The sequence below is a fragment of the Symphalangus syndactylus genome, chromosome 17 (assembly GCF_028878055.3).
Source record: "Symphalangus syndactylus isolate Jambi chromosome 17, NHGRI_mSymSyn1-v2.1_pri, whole genome shotgun sequence".
Classification (NCBI taxonomy): Eukaryota; Metazoa; Chordata; class Mammalia; order Primates; family Hylobatidae; genus Symphalangus; species Symphalangus syndactylus.
This window is the reverse complement of record NC_072439.2, coordinates 64,899,198-64,913,420: the sequence shown is the minus strand read 5'-3', so window position 1 is coordinate 64,913,420 and position 14,223 is coordinate 64,899,198. Positions and strand designations below refer to the sequence as shown.

Here is a 14,223-nt window from a genome sequence, read left to right as displayed (position 1 = left end):
GATTTCTTTACCATAACTTTGAAGATAAGGTAGAGAGTCAGAATAATGCCCTACTGATGCCAAAAACAAAATTTAAACAGCCTGAAAATATTTGTAGAGAGAGTCTATTTTTAAAACTAAATAGTAAACCTTATGAAAAAGCCACTTTCAAAGTAGAAACCTAGATTGATGTCCATTTTCTCTTCATAGTTTTAACATTAAAGTAAACAAATGATGTTTCCCTGTCATACTCAAAAAGGGCAATTGAATAAACTTCAAAGAATTCTGGAATCTTTATTGCTTTGTTCTTAGTGACAATGACAACAGCTGCTATGTAAACCAAATAAATACCTTGGACATCAGACAGGAGGCTGGAAGAACATATCCCTGGGGTTGCTTTATTTGTTGGCTGCCTTACTAATTATCTGCTATGCTGAAGATACTCCTTTAATAATTGATATTCCTGTGAGGGTTTCATTCTGGAACAGCATCATAAATGCGAATAGAACTGAAACTCAAAGTCTTTCACGTCTGCTTATGTGGATCACAAAGCCCAGTAGAATATTAGATCATTAATGAAATCTGTATTTTATGGATTCCAGAAAAGTGTGTTCTTTAAAGTTTGTGAAGATGTGCACAGAGATAATCACACCTAACTTTTGGGAACTGAAGCAATAGACTGAAATTACCACATAAATAGAATTTCCACAATACACTTATATGCCAAAACCTTAAAAAGTTAATTTTAATTGTACAAGATGGGAATATTTTGGTAAGCTGTATGACATGTTCTGAATCTTTAGAAAGAGGATACCAGCATATAGTAATCTGATTGTTTATAATAAAAGTATTAATATTAATCACTATGCAATAATGTAACTGTCAGGCCTCTGAGCCCAAGCTAAGCCATCATATCCCCGGTACCTGCACATATACATCCAGATGGCCTGAAGTAACTGAAAAATCACAAAAGAAATGACATTTAAATGGCTTGTTCCTGCCTTCACTGATGACATTCCACCACAAAAGAAGTGAAAATGGCTTGTCCTTGCCTTAACTGATGACATTACTTTGTGAAATTCCTTCTCCTGGCTCATCCTGGCTCAAAAAGCTCCCCCACTGAGCACCTTGTGACCCCCCACTCATGCCCACCAGAGAACAACCCCCCTTTTTCCTTTACCTACCCAAATCTTATAAAACAGCACCACCCCTATCTCCCTTTGCTGACCTTCTTTTTGACTCAGCCCACCTGTACCCAGGTGAAATAAACAGCCTTGTTTCTCACACAATGCCTGTTTGGTGGTCTCTTCACAGAGACGCGAATGAAATTTTGGTGCTGTGACTCATATCGGGGGACCTCCCTTAGGAGATCAATCTCCTGTCCTCCTGCTCTTTGCTCCATGAGAAAGATCCACCTACAACCTCAAGTCCTCAGACAGACCAGCCCAAGGAACATCACACCAATTTTAAATCAGGTAAGCAGCCTCTTTTTACTCTCTTCTCCAACCTCTCTCGCTATCCTTCAACCTCTTTCTCCTTTCAATCTTGGTGCCACACTTCAATCTCTCCCTTCTCTTAATTTCAGTTCCTTTTCTTTTCTTGTAGGGACAGGAGATGTGTTTTATCTGTAGACCCAAAACTCAGGCGCCAGGCACCAACTCAGAAAGACAGTCTTCCCTTGGTGTTTAATCACTCGGGGACACCTGCCTGATTATTCACCCACATTTCAGAGGTATCTGAGCACATGGGGATGCCTGCCTTGGTCCTTCACCCTTAGCTACAAGTACCACTATCCTAGGGGGCAAGAACCCCCCGACCCCTTCTCTCCATGTCTCTACCCCTTCTCCACTTTCCTGGGGCCAAGCATCCCCCACCCCTTCTGTGTCTCTACTCTCTCTTTTCTCTGGGCTTGCCTCCTTCACTATGGGCAGCCTTCCACCCTCCATTCCTCCTTCTTCTCCCTTAGCCTGTGTTCTCAAGAACTTAAAACCTCTTCAACTCACACCTGACCTAAACCTAAACACCTTATTTACTTCTACAATGCTGCTTGACCCCAATACAAACTCAACAGTGGTTCCAAATAGCCAGAAAACAGCACTTTTGATTTTTCCTTTCTACAAGATCTGGATAATTCTTGTCATAAAATAGGCAAACAGTCTGAGATGCCTGGCGTCCAGGCATTCTTTTACACATCGGCCCCTCCTAGTCTCTGTTCCCAATGCAACTCATCCCAAATCTTCCTTCTTTCCCTCCCACCTGTCTCCTCAGTCCTAACCCCAAACCTCACTGAGTCTTTCCTCTTTCCAATCTTCCTTTTCTACAGACCCATCTGACCTCTCCCCTCCTCCCCAGGCTGTTCCTTGCCAGGCCGAGCTAGGTCCCAATTCTTCCTCAGCCTCTGCTCCTCCACCCTATAATCCTTTTATCACCTCCCCTAAGGCGTATTCAAGATTAATACTCCTTTTTCTTTATCCGACCTCTCCCAAATCAGTTAGAATTTAGACTCTTTCTCATCAAATCTGAAAAACTCCGCCCAGTTCATGGCCCGTTTAGCAGCAACCCTGAGATGCTTTATAGCCCTAGACCCTGAAAGGTCAAAAGGCCATCTTATTTTCAATATGCATTTTATTTTATTACCCAATCTGCTCCCAACATAAAATAAAGCTCCAAAAATTAAATTCTGGCCCTCAAACCCCACAACAGGACTTAATTAACCTCACCTTCAAGGTCTACAATAATAAAGTAAAGGCAGCCAAGTAGCAAAGTATTTCTGAGTTGCAATTCCTTGCCTCCAATGTGAGACAAACCCCAGCCACATCTCCAGCACACAAGAACTCCAAACGCCTAAACCACAGCTGCCAGGGTTTCATCCAGAACCTCCTCTCTCAGGAGATTGCTACAAGTGCCAGAAATCTGGCCACTGGGCCAAGGAATGCCCACAGCCCAGGATTCCTCCTAAGCTGTGTCCCATCTGTGAAGGACCCCACTGAAAATCAGACTGTTCAACTTACCTGGCAGCCAATTCCAGAGCCCCTGGAACTCTGGCCCAAGGCTCTCTGACTGACTCCTTTCCAGATCTTCTTGGCTCAGCAGCTGAAGACTGACACTGCCCAATTGCCTTGGAAGCTTCCTGGACCATCACAGATGCTTTAGGTAACTCTTACAGTAGAAGGTAAGTCTGTCCTCTTCTTAATCAATATGAAGGCTACCCACTCCACATTATCTTCTTTTCAAGGGGCTGTTTCCTTTGCCTCCATAACTGTTGTGGGTATTGACTGCCAGGCTTCTAAACATCTTAAAACTCCCCAACTCTAGTGCCAACTTAGACAACATTCTTTTATGCACTCTTTTTTAGTTATCCCTACCTGTCCAGCTCCCTTATTAGGCCAAGACATTTTAACTAAATTATCTTCTTCCCTGACTGTTCCTGAACTACAGCCACACCTCATTGCCACCCTTTTCCCCAGTTCCAAGCCTCCTTTGCATCCTCCTCTCATATCCCCCAACCTTAACCCGCACATATAGGATACCTCTACTCCTGCCTTGGCAACTGATCATGCACCCCTTACCATCTCATTAAAACCTAATCACTCTTACTCCACTCAACACCAATATCCCATCCTGCAGCACACTTTAAAAGGATTAAAGCTTGTTATTGCTTGCCTGCTACAGCGTGGCCTTTAAAGCCTATAGAATCTCCTTACAATTCTCCCATTTCACCTGTCCTAAAACCAGACAAGGCTTACAGGTTAGTTCAGGATCTGCGCCTTATCAACCAAATTGTTTTGCCTCTCCACCCTGTGGTGCCAAACTCATATACTCTCCTATCCTCAATACCTCCCTCTATAACCCATTATTCTGTTCTGGATCTCAAACATGCTTTCTTTACTATTCCTTTGCACCTTTCATCCTAACCTCTCTTTGCTCTCACTTGGACTGACCCTGACACCCATCAGGCTCAGCAAAATACCTGGGCTGTACTGCTGCAAGGCTTCACAGATGGCCCCCATTACTTCAGACAAGCCCAAATTTCTTCCTCACCTGTTACCTATCTCGGCATAATTCTCAAGAAAACACACCTGCTTTCCCTGCTGATCGTGTCCAGCTGATCTCTCAAACCCCAACACCTTCTACAAAACAACAATTCCTTTCCTTCCTAGGCATGGTTAGATACTTTCAACTTTAGATACCTGGTTTTGCCATCCTAACAAAATCATTACATAAACTCACAAAAGGAAACCTAGCTGACCCCATAGATCCTAAATCCTTTCCCCACTCCTCTTTCCATTCCTTGAAAACAGCTTTAGAGACTGTCCCCACCCTAGCTCTCCCTGACTCATCCCAACCCTTTTGATTACCCACAGCTGAAGTGCAGGTCTGTGTAGTTGGAATTCTTACACAAGAACCAGGACCGCACCCTGTAGCCTTTTTATCCAAACAACTTGACCTTACTGTTTTAGCCTAGCCCTCATGTCTGCATGCAGTGGCTGCCGCTGCCTTAATAGTTTTAGAGGCCCTCAAAATCACAAACTATGCTCAACTCACTCTCTACAGTTCTCATAACTTCCAAAATCTATTTTCTTCCTCACATCTGATGCATATACTTTCTGATCCCCAGCTCCTTCAGCTGTACTCACTCTTTGTTGAGTCTCCTACAATTACAATTGTTCCTGGCCCAGACTTCAATCCGACCTACCACATTATTCCTGATACCACACCTGGCCCCCATGACTATCTCTCTGATCCACCTGACATTCACCCCGTTTCCCCATATTTCCTTCTTTCTTGTTCCTCACCCTGATCACACTTGGTTTATTGATGGCAGTTCCACCAGGCCTAATCGCCACGCTCCGGAAAAGGCAGGCTATGCTATAGTACAAGCCACTAGCCTGCCTCTTAGAACCTCTCATTTCCTTTCCATCATGGAAATCTATCCTTAAGGAAATAACTTCTCCGTGTTCCATCTGCTATTCTACTACTCCTCAGGGATTATTCAGGCCCCCTCCCTTCCCTACACATCAAGCTTGGGGATTTGCCCCCACTCAGGACTGGCAAATTGGCTTTACTCAACATGCCCCGAGTCAGGAAACTAAAATACCTCTTGAGTCAGGAAACTAAAATATCTCTTGGTCTAAGTAGACACTTTCACTGGATAGGTAGAGGACTTTCCCACAGGGTCTAAGAAGGCCACCACAGTCATTTCTTCCCTTCTGTCAGGCAATTTCTTGGTTTGGCCTTCCCACCTCTATACAGTCCTGTAAAGGACCGGCCTTTATTACTCAAATCACCCAAGCAGTTTCTCAGGCTCTTAGTATTCAGTGAACTAATGGTCTTTTAAAAACACACCTCACCAAGCTCTTAAAAAGAGCTTTTAAAAACACAACTCACCACCAACTTAAAAAGACTGGATAATACTTTTACCACTTGCCCTTCTCAGAATTCAAGCCTGTCCTCGGAATGCTACAAGGTACAGCCCATTTGAGCTCCTGTATAGATGCTCCTTTTTATTAAGCCCCAGTCTTATTCCAGACACCAGACCAACTTAGACTGTGCTCCCCCCCAAAAAAAACTACTTGTCATCCCTACTATCTTCTGTCTAGTCATATTCCTATTCACCATTCTCAACTACTCATAAACGCCCTGCTCTTATTTACACTGCCAGTTTACTGTTTCTCCAAGCCATCACAGCTGATATCTCCTGATGCTATCCCCAAACTGCCACTCTTAACTCCCTCTTAAAGTAAATAAATAATCTTTGCTGGCAGATCTATGCTGAACCTCCTTAGGCACTCTCTAGTTAGATGTCCTAGGTCCTCCTAATTCTTAGTCATTTAATACCTGTTTTTCTCCTTGTCTTATTCCGTTCTTTTTTCAATTCATACAAAACCGTATCCAGGCCATCACCAATAATTCTATACGACAAATGTTTCTTCTAACAACCCCACAATATCACCCCTTACCACAAAATCTTCCTTCAGCTTAATCTCTTCCACTCTAGATTCCCATGCCGCCCCTAATCCCGCTCGAAGCAGCCCTGAGAAACATCACCCATTATCTCTCCATACCACCCCCAAAAAGTTTCTCCACCCCAACACTATGTTTTATTTTTCTTATTAATACAAGAAGACAGGAATGTCAGGCCTCTGAGCCGAAGTTAAGCCATCATGTCCCCTGTGACCTGCATGTATACATCCAGATGGCCTGAAGTAACTAAAGAATCACAAAAGAAGTGATATTTAAATAAACTGTTCCTGCCTTAACTGATGACATTACTTTGTGAAATTCCTTCTCCTGGCTCATCTTGGCTCAAAAAGCTCCCCCACAGAGCACCCTGTGACCCCCCCACTCCTGCCCACCAGAGAACAGCCCCCCCCTTTTTTTTTAACCTACCCAAATCTTATAAAATGGCCCCACCCCTATCTCCTTTGCTGACTCTTTTCGACTCAGCCTGCCTGCACCCAGGTGAAATAAACAGCGTTATTGCTCACACAAATCTTGTTTGGTGGTCTCTTCACATGGACGCGAGAGAAAGTAACTATTTTGTTAAACATATTGGTCTCAGTATGCAAGTCATAAGACAATTTTTTCTTTTTCCATTCCCTTCAAACATACTCATTAGCTTGGTTCTGTGTGCTTCTGGGATAAAATCATAAATAGGTCTCCAGGTATTTCCAAGCCTCAAAAGAATTTTTTTATTGGGTGAAATTCTGAGTTACCGTGATAATCACAACTCTTAACTTCAACAAAATTAAAGCTTCCTTTCTTCTTCCACTGAATGCTGCTTCAAGATTGGAGGTCTGCACTTGCTAAGAAAAAAAAGTCAATTTGTTTCCTTATTTTGGCAACTCCCTCCTTAAGCCCTAGCTTCATTTTCTGAGCCCATAACACTCATTAAGAGTTTATTAAGAGTACAGGTAATTTGGAGTAAGAGATGCAGCCTAATTCTATTTTGATCTGATATTGGCCTCTTTCAAATTGGCAGATACTGAATGCTGACTTTTCTATTGAGGGATTTTCTCTGTTTCTCAGAGGATCCCTCCCCAATCCCCCAGGCAGTTCCACCTGCAGCTTGCTTCTTGATGTCTCCTCCAGCTGACTTTTTATGATTCCTTTTCCCAGAACTCAGCCTTGGCTTAACAGGACACTCAACATAGGTTTCTCAGTCCTAGTTCAATTGGGTGAGGTCCCCTGAGAACCAGCATATTCTCTTGTGGTTCTGCATCTGGTCCAAAGAAGACATGATCCTTTGCCCTCCTCTCAGTTCTGTGAATTCATGAAAATAATAATATTCTTTTATCTTTATAACTCTCAGGTGTGTTTAAAACTCACTTCTGTGTCTCTCAATATCTAGAGAGATATACAAAGTTTTGTTAATTGTTCCTCATGAAAGTCTTCTCAGTTGGTGTAAGGATGAAAAGAACACAGCATTCCAGCACTTTTGCTAATAAAATTCTGTTTGCTTTTTTTAGCTGAATCCGCAATTATATAACCACTACATCTATATTCTCAAAATAAATAATGAACTAAGAGTTCAAAATCTTTTGTATGGTCCTTCTTTGCAATTTCCTTATACATTTAGCACATTCCATTGTCATATACATGTTCTTGGCCTTACAGACCCAACCAGTGAGAATCATCCCATTTTAATCAGTTGTTGACTCCTTCAAAAGATGGTCACTAGTAAAGCAGCAGCAGCACCACTGAAGAGTCTGCTTCCACTATCACCAAATTTGCTGTGTTCTGAGCCTCATAAATCCAAGCAAGGACTGTTTGATGCCATTTTTACAGGAGGATACTATTACGGATTGAATGCTTGTGTGCCCCCAAACTCATATATTGAGGTCCTAGTGCCTAATATGATAGTATTTGAAGATGGAACCTTTTGGGGGTAATTCGGGTTAGATGAGATTATGTGTGTGTCCCTCATAATATTAGTGTCATAAGATAAGTAAGAGAGAAGAAGCCATGTGAAAATACAGCTAGAGGATGGCTCTCCACAAGCCAGGAGGAGAACTCTCGCCAGGAACTGAATGAGCTGATGCCTTAATCCTGGACTTCCAACCCTCCAGGACTGTGAGAAATAGATTTCTGTTATTTGAGCCATCTAGTATGTGGCATTTTATTTGGTCAGCCTGAGCTGACTAAGATACCAAGACTTAAAAATCATGGGAACTTGCCAAAAATGTCACAGCTTAGAGGTTGAGTCAGGATTCAAACCTACTAGGGCAGTTTAAATGCAGTCTTCTGTTTTTGATATTGCCCTCTGTTTTCTCCTGTTGTTTTGAACTGCTTGGATGAGCTTTTGTGTTAATGTTAACAATTTTTATGTTCTTTCTATATTGTATCTATTCTTTCATTAAATACTTCCCAGTATCTCTACATTGGGCTGAGACTTACTCCCGTTGCCTACCCCAGCAGTACCCCTGTTCATCTTTTTGATTTGAATTTATACACTGTTTTAGACAGCAAATATGTATACATGTACTGTGTATATTATATGCATATATGTGCTATGTATTTTTATTTATAATATGTTAAAGTAATGTCCACTGCCATGTTTTGTTACTAACATCTAGAGCCTGAAAATTGATGTCTATTCCTCTGCAGGTAATTACATATTTGGAACCCTTCTATGAGCAACGTGTACAGACCTGAATATACAATCTTATTTTTATTAACATGGCTTTTCAGATATCATCAAGGATTCAAGCTGTGTTGGGGTAATTCATGTTCATGTTAAGTGATGATTGATAAAGCTATGTAATGATTAACATTTTTGATAAATGCGTCAAATCGACAAAAGCCAGAAATATAATAAGATACAATGCTGTAAATTCTAGCAGGCCCTCTCTACTATTTTCCAGGTTTAGGAAGTCTTCCTTTTACAGAAGCGAATAAATTGGAGTAGCACCAGCCCGCTGTTAGCATTATGCTTAGCGACCCTGCACAGAAAATCTGTTCAAATTCTCTGGATCCAATTAAGTTGCTGACACAGTTTCTTATCTGATTACAAACAGCTTAAATTGCTGTTAAATGGTTTCAATAATCCACATATAACTTGAAATCAGTTAAGTATTTTAATATTTCTTTTCTTCAAAGATGAAATTTATTTGACATTTATTCAAGTATACAAGGAAGAACCATAGAAATGTTGAAAGGGACAATTTGACTTCCTCTTTTCCTAATTGAATACCCTTTATTTCCTTCTCCTGCCTGATTGCTCTGGCCAGAACTTCCAGCACTATGTTGAATAGGAGCGGTGAGAGAGGGCATCCCTGCCTTGTGCCAGTTTTCAGAAGGAATGCTTCCAGTTTTTGCCCATTCAGTATGATATTGGCTGTGGGTTTGTCGTAGATAGCTCTTATTATTTTGAGATACGTCCCATCAATACATAATTTATTGAGAGTTTTTAGCATGAAGGGTTGTTGAATTTTGTCAAAGGCCTTTTCTGCATCTATTGAGATAATCATGTGGTTTTTGTCTTTGGTTCTGTTTATATGCTGGATTACATTTATTGATTTGCAGATGATATGATTGTATATCTAGAAAACCCCATTGTCTCAGCCCAAAATCTCCTTAAGCTGATTAGCAACTTCAGCAAAGTCTCAGGATACAAAATTAATGTACAAAAATCACAAGCATTCTTGTACACCAATAACAGACAAACAGAGAGCCAAATCATGAGTGAACTCCCATTCACAATTGCTTCAAAGAGAATAAAATACCTAGGAATCCAACTTACAAGGGATGTGAAGGACCTCTTCAAGGAGAACTACAAACCACTGCTCAATGAAATAAAAGAGGATACAAACAAATGGAAGAACATTCCATGCTCATGGGTTGGAAGAATCAATATCGTGAAAATGGCCATACTGCCCAAGGTAATTTATAGATTCAATGCCATCCCCATCAAGCTACCAGTGACTTTCTTCACAGAATTGGAAAAAACTACTTTAAAGTTCATATGGAACCAAAAAAGAGCCCGCATTGCCAAGTCAATCCTAAGCCAAAAGAACAAAGCTGGAGGCATCACGCTACCTGACTTTAAACTATACTACAAGGCTACAGTAACCAAAACAGCATGGTACTGGCACCACAACAGAGACATAGATCAATGGAACAGAACAGAGCCCTCAGAAATGATGCCGCATAGCTACAACTATCTGATCTTTGACAAACCTGACAAAAACAAGAAATGGGGAAAGGATTCCCTATTTAATAAATGGTGCTGGGAAAACTGGCTAGCCATATGTAGAAAGCTGCAACTGGATCCCTTCCTTACACCTTATACAAAAATTAATTCAAGATGGATTAAAGACTTATATGTTAGACCTAAAACCATTAAAATCCTACAAGAAAACCTAGGCAATACCATTCAGGACATAGGCGTGGGCAAGGACTTCATGTCTAAAACACCAAAAGCAATGGCAACAAAAGCCAAAATCGACAAATGGGATCTCATTAAACTAAAGAGCTTCTGCACAGCAAAAGAAACTATCATCAGAGTGAACAGACAACCTACACAATGGGAGAAAATTTTTGCAACCTACTCATCTGACAAAGGGCTAATATCCAGAATCTTCAATGAACTCAAACAAATTTACAAGAAAAAAACAAACAACCCCATCAAAAAGTGGGCAGAGGACATGAGCAGACACTTCTCAAAAGAAGACATTTATGCAGCCAAAAAACACATGAAGAAATGCTCCTCATCACTGGCCATCAGAGAAATGCAAATCAAAACCACAGTGAGATACCATCTCACACCAGTTAGAATGGCAATCATTAAAAAATCTGGAAACAACAGGTGCTGGAGAGGATGCGGAGAAATAGGAACACTTTTACACTGTTGGTGGGACTGTAAACTAGTTCAACCATTGTGGAAGTCAGTGTGGCGATTCCTCAGGGATCTAGAACTAGAAATACCATTTGACCCAGCCATCCCATTACTGGGTATATACCCAAAGGACTATAAATCATGCTGCTATAAAGACACATGCACACTTATGTTTATTGAGGCACTATTTACAATAGCAAAGAGTTGGAACCAACCCAAATGTCCAACAACGATAGACTGGATTAAGAAAATGTGGCACATATACACCATGGAATACTATGCAGCCATAAAAAATGATGAGTTCATGTCCTTTATAGGGACATGGATGAAACTGGAAAACATCATCTCAGTAAACTATCGCAAGGACAAAAAACCAAACACCGCATGTTCTCACTCATAGGTGGGAATTGAACAATGAGAACTCATGGACACAGGAAGGGGAACATCACACTCCGGGGACTGTTGTGGGGTGGGGGGAGGGGGGAGGGACAGCATTAGGAGATACACCTAATGCTAAATGACGAGTTAATGGGTGCAGGAAATCAACATGGCACATGGATACATATTTAACAAACCTGCACATTGTGCACATGTACCCTAAAACCCTAAAGTATAATAAAAAAATAAAAAAATTAAAAAAAAAAAAAGAAATGTTGAAAGGGCTTAGATGTAATGATCACAAAACTTATTATAATTAAAATATTCCTGTGAAGATACTGGTAGGATGCTAAACTTCAGAATGTGTAATATGTTTCCATTTTCCGTTGATCATTCATGTGTTTAACTGACTGAGAAGTAAAAAACAACAACAACAAGAAAAAACATTTTTTTCTGAACACCTAAGTTTACTTATTCTAATGAATTACATTTGAAAAAGAAAATTGATAGAAATCTACTCTATAAAAATGAGTTGAAATAAATCACTTGTTTATTTCCAGCTCAAGAATTATTTTTAGATATGACTTTTTAATTTCTTTCAAAAACTAGAAAGCACTCCTGAAATCTGACTGATATTTTTTGGAAATAAAACTAAAAAGACAAGAGGTTGTACAAATATAAGGCATAGTTTCAGTTTCCTGACTGAATGTTGTTCAAGAGAAAAGCTAGGACTCAGATACTAAAGTCACAAATGTTTTCAGCATTTTTAACTGTATATTTTGTGTCCTATAACCCAGACTGCACATTTTTAACTGCTAAAACTGAGGCAATTTATATTATGGGATAATACTGACAGGATAAAAATCAGTTTGAACAGCAAGCTGTCATTAGCAATAATGGAAAAACCACATCAGAAACCTGACCTAGTGTATATATGATATCCTCCTGTGTGTTAAAACTTTAAAACAGTGTTTATTGCCCTAAGAATAAGGAGGAGGTAGAAGGACATGCTGTTGTTGTTTCATATTTTTACTCCATTAGCAAGAGACATTATTCAAGCCTCATTATTGCTCCTAATGAAGCAATACAACAAAGCGAAATTTCAAGACAGTTTAAAATATTTGAGTGAGTTCCTGCAGTGCATTGAACTTGGTGAGAAAGCTTTTGCAAAAAGTGCAAAACCAGAGAACAGTTTTTCAAGTATCTTAATTTCCATGATAAACAGAGACACTTCTAGTTCAATATTTGCCTAAAACTGGTAGTGATATAAATAACACAAGAGCTGTTTGCAAGGCCATCTATTTCTCTTGAAAAATTTAAAGTAGAAAGTATTATTTGGAAATTTATTCCAAAAATGTATTCTTGATATATGAGAAAATTTTTGATAAAGAGAAGGAATAACAGGCAAAAACATAAACAAAAACAAAAAGTGTTAGTCTTTTTAAAGACACTAATGCTACATTGTTTCTTTCATGTGCGTCCGTGTGAAGAGACCACCAAACAGACTTTGTGTGAGCAATAAAGCTTTTAATCACCTGGGTGCAGGCGGGCTGAGTCCGAAAAGAGAGTCAGCAAAGGGAGACAGGGGTGGGGCCATTTTATAAGATTTGAGTAGGTAAAGGAAAATTACAGTCAAAGGGGGGTTCTCTGGCAGGCAGGAGTGGGGGTCACAAGGTGCTCAGTAGGGGAGCTTTTGAGCCAGGATGAGCCAGGAGAAGGAATTTCACAAGACAATGTCGTCAGTTAAGGCAGGAACAGGCCATTTTCACTTCTTTTGTGGTGGAATGTCATCAGTTAAGGCAGGAACCGGCCATCTGGATGTGTACCTGCAGGTCACAGGAGATATGATGGCTTAGCTTGGGCTCAGAGGCCTGACATTCCTGTCTTCTTATATTAATAAGAAAAACAAAATGAAATAGTGGTAAAGTGTTCGGACAGCGAAAATTTTGAGGGATGGTATGGAGAGATAATGGGCAGTGTTTCTCATGGCTGCTTTGAGCAGGATTAGGGGTGGCTTGGGAACCTAGGGTGGAAGAGATTAAACTGAAGGAAGATTTTGTGGTAAGGGGTGATGTTGTGGGACTGTTAAAAGATATGGTTTTGTATGAACTGAAAAACTAAATGGAATAAGACAAGGAGAAAAACAGGTATTAAAGGTCTAAGAATTGGGATGACCCAGGACATCTAATTAGAGAGTGCCTAAGGAGATTCAGCACAGTCCTGCCAGCAAAGATTATTTAAGAGTGGCAGTTTGGGGATAGCACCAGGAGATATCAGCTGTGATGGCTTGGAGAAACAGTGTAAACTGGCAGTGTAAACAAGAGCAGGGCATTTATGAGTAGTTGAGAATGGTGAATAGGAGTATGACTAGACAGAAGATAGTAGGGATGACAAGTTTTTTGGGACACAGTCCAAGTTGGTCTGGTGTCTGGAATAAGATTGGGGCTTAATAAAAAGGAGCATCTATACAGGAGCTTAAATGGGCTGTACCTTGTAGCATTCCAAGGACAGGTCTGAATTCTGAGAAGAGAAAGTGGTAAAAGGCTAAACCGAGGAGTTATGTCTGACAGAAGTGAAGAAATGACTGCGGTGGCCTCCTCAGACCTTGTAGGAAAGGCCTCTACTTATCCAGTGAAAGTGTCTACTTAGGCTAAGAGGTATTTTTGTTTTCTGACTTGGGGCATGTTGAGTAAAGCTAATTTGCCAGTCCTGGGTGGGGGCAAATCTCCAAGCTTGATGTGTAGGGAAGGGAGGGGGCCTGAATAATCCCTGAGGAGTAGTAGAATAGCAGATGGAACACTGAGAAGTCATTTCCTTGAGGATAGATTTTCACAATGGAAAGGAAATGAGAGGTTCTAAGAAGCAGGCTAGTGGCTTGTACTATACCATAGCCTGCCTTTGCTGGTGTGTGGCGATTAGGCCTGGTGGAACTGCCATCAAGAAATCAAGCGTGATCAGGGTGAGGAACAGGAAAGAAGGAAATATGGGGAAATGGGGTGAATGTCAGGTGGATCAGAGAGATGCAGTCA

General features: G+C 40.7%; 1 long non-coding RNA gene across 2 annotated transcripts; it reads left to right on the top strand.

Moving 5' to 3' along the window:
* The first annotated feature begins 464 nt into the window (after nucleotides 1-464).
* Nucleotides 465-8,631, top strand: LOC134733303 (uncharacterized). 2 transcript variants are annotated; one of them, XR_010116786.1, is made up of 4 exons: nucleotides 465-751; nucleotides 1,294-1,454; nucleotides 3,055-3,151; nucleotides 8,587-8,631. It is a non-coding gene; the product is annotated as an uncharacterized lncRNA (long non-coding RNA). The 2 variants fall into 2 exon arrangements; XR_010116787.1 differs by lacking the exon at nucleotides 8,587-8,631 and adding an exon at nucleotides 7,597-7,716.
* Nucleotides 8,632-14,223: the final 5,592 nt, after the last annotated feature.